Source organism: Sinocyclocheilus anshuiensis, unplaced genomic scaffold (genome assembly GCF_001515605.1).
Source record: "Sinocyclocheilus anshuiensis isolate Anshui unplaced genomic scaffold, SAMN03320099.WGS_v1.1 scaffold91, whole genome shotgun sequence".
Taxonomy (NCBI): Eukaryota; Metazoa; Chordata; class Actinopteri; order Cypriniformes; family Cyprinidae; genus Sinocyclocheilus; species Sinocyclocheilus anshuiensis.
In genome coordinates, this window is record NW_015552636.1 from 6,248 (window position 1) to 8,493 (window position 2,246).

General features: G+C 38.6%; 1 long non-coding RNA gene across 3 annotated transcripts; it reads right to left on the minus strand.

Moving 5' to 3' along the window:
- Window positions 1-461: 461 nt before the first annotated feature.
- Window positions 462-1,616, minus strand: LOC107666679 (uncharacterized). 3 transcript variants are annotated; one of them, XR_001631704.1, is made up of 3 exons: window positions 1,336-1,616; window positions 955-1,019; window positions 462-498 (listed from the first exon to the last, which is right to left on the minus strand). It is a non-coding gene; the product is annotated as an uncharacterized LOC107666679 (long non-coding RNA). The 3 variants fall into 3 exon arrangements; XR_001631706.1 differs by lacking the exon at window positions 462-498 and adding an exon at window positions 639-692; XR_001631705.1 differs by lacking the exon at window positions 462-498 and adding an exon at window positions 688-707.
- Between the last annotated feature and the right edge of the window lie 630 nt (window positions 1,617-2,246).

Consider the following 2,246-nt stretch of genomic DNA (forward strand, 5'->3'; position numbering starts at 1 on the left):
TAAATAATTAAGACTAACAGGTTCAGTAAAATATAATGAGTAGCATATATGGTGTAATATTTCGCGAAATGCTGCTCATTTCTCTAGTGAACTAACGAGCTGTGGACACTGATGACCTGCTGAGGTAAATTAAATGCTACGTGACATTTTATTTCCATGCTGTTTTGTTGATGTCTTTGATGTTGAAACACTGATTGAGCAATTACATGAGGCGTGAGATATTCAGTCATGTTTATTCGCGGTAAAACTAGTAGTACAGAGGAAGGAATGATCGCGTTCCCTCGCTCTCCGCTCTGCCATTTACACTGCACAAGTCTGTGGCACGTTACGGCTCGACACGGAACCAGAGCTGATCACGGCCGCTCTAGTCAATGCTTGTGTTGGGTTTATACCAGCACGTTTCTGAACAGTCCCAGAAGCGGCTCTCCAAGGTGTTTATACAGCGATCTGTCATGCCACATCAAAGACTGTCAAAACGCCATTTATTATTTTAATTTCCTGGAAGGGAAAAAAAAAAAAAAAACACACTGTATTCGTTCGGTACACATGCCTACTGAACCGAAAGACCCGTACCGAAACGGTTCGGTACGAATGTGTGTACCATTACACCCCTAGTTGAGAGGAAAGTGTTGCTTTGCTCATGTTAGGCTTGACTGAGACCTCGATTCGACCAGAGGACAGTGTGGCTACAGCTGGAATAAAGTCAGCTTTGGGACAATCAATAGTATCAATCAGACAAAAACCTAAATGCACAGCAGACATGCGGAGTGTTAACTCAAACATACAGTCACAAGTGGTAAATAAACAAGCAGTTATCAATGCAGCCATGAATGAACCAGCTCTGAAACTCTCTAGTGTGCACATTGTTAGACGGATCTAAATTTCTGTCAATAAGTTTGGGGCGCCCCATCTATCTGATCTTAGGTTAGGTAAAATCTATTGGAGGACTCTTACCTTGCCAGGTGTTGGTAAGAGCTCCTTTGGCACGGTCAGATGTTTTTAATACCAGACTTAAGGGACTGTTGACCATTTGAGATGACATTTTAAAAAGGACATTTTCTGCATATGATGTTATAGCATAATTTGCATAAAAACACATTTACTCTTATCAATTCCAGTTTGTACAGTTCACCACAACATTGAGGATGTTGAATATCAAGGGTTTAACAAAAATAAAATAAAAATAGCTCTTTACTCAGATTAATCACATGCACAGCAATGCTTTGCAACCATTGCATTTGGTTAGCATCCACAATTTAAACCATATATGTCTAAATGTCTATAACCGTTAATCTATACAAGCTTTATGTGGGTGAATTTCTGGATGTTACTCACCCATTTCCAACAATGATGAAGCATTTGAAATTGCAATTAGCTATTAATCCTCAAGCGCACAGATTGTTTGTGAACAAAAATAATCAAGTTCCTTCAGAATGTGCCAGCATTGAGTCCTAATTGAAATTGATAAAAAAATAAATAAACAATAGTGAAACTGAAACAGTTACGGAAACATGCATTCACAATCTATGCTGAATACTCTCCTCTGAGGTGGTTTCTCTTGATGCAGCTCTTAACATCTGTGTCACACACTCAAACTGCGCATGCAGACAAAAACTCAGCTGCTTGTAGCTTTCTAGAAACCCTTAGACCTTCAGTTCAGGTGTGTTTGATCAGGGTTGGAGCTGAACTCTGCAGCGCATTGGCCCTCCAGGGTAAGATTTGAGGAACCCTGCCTTAGACATTGATTAGCTGGTTTAGGTGTGTTTGATTAGGGTTGGAGCTGAACTCTGCAGGACTGAACCACCCCATGTGTTAGATGTTTTAGTACCATTAAAATCACAATTATATAAGCAAGGTAGTGATGTTACATATGACACTGAAGCTTCAAAGCATGTATTGAATACGCAGCGCAATTTCTCACGAAGCTCTGTGCTGGCGCGCGTATTGTTTTCAGAGAATCACATGATCAACGAAAAATGAAACCTCACTTTCTTTCCAATCATGTGCGCTGTCGAAATGTTCCCCCCAGATCTTACTTTACATAAGTTTTCATTCAGACTTATTCAATTAAATACCCAGTTATACAAGTAATATGAAGAATAAAAATTATTTCAGAAAAAAACTAAATATTTGCCATATGCAATGCATATATTTGTGTATTATTCTTCTATTACATCATATTGATTTTATTACTGGCATTAAATGCCACAGTTTAATGGGTAAATTATTTTATCAGAGAGAGAAAT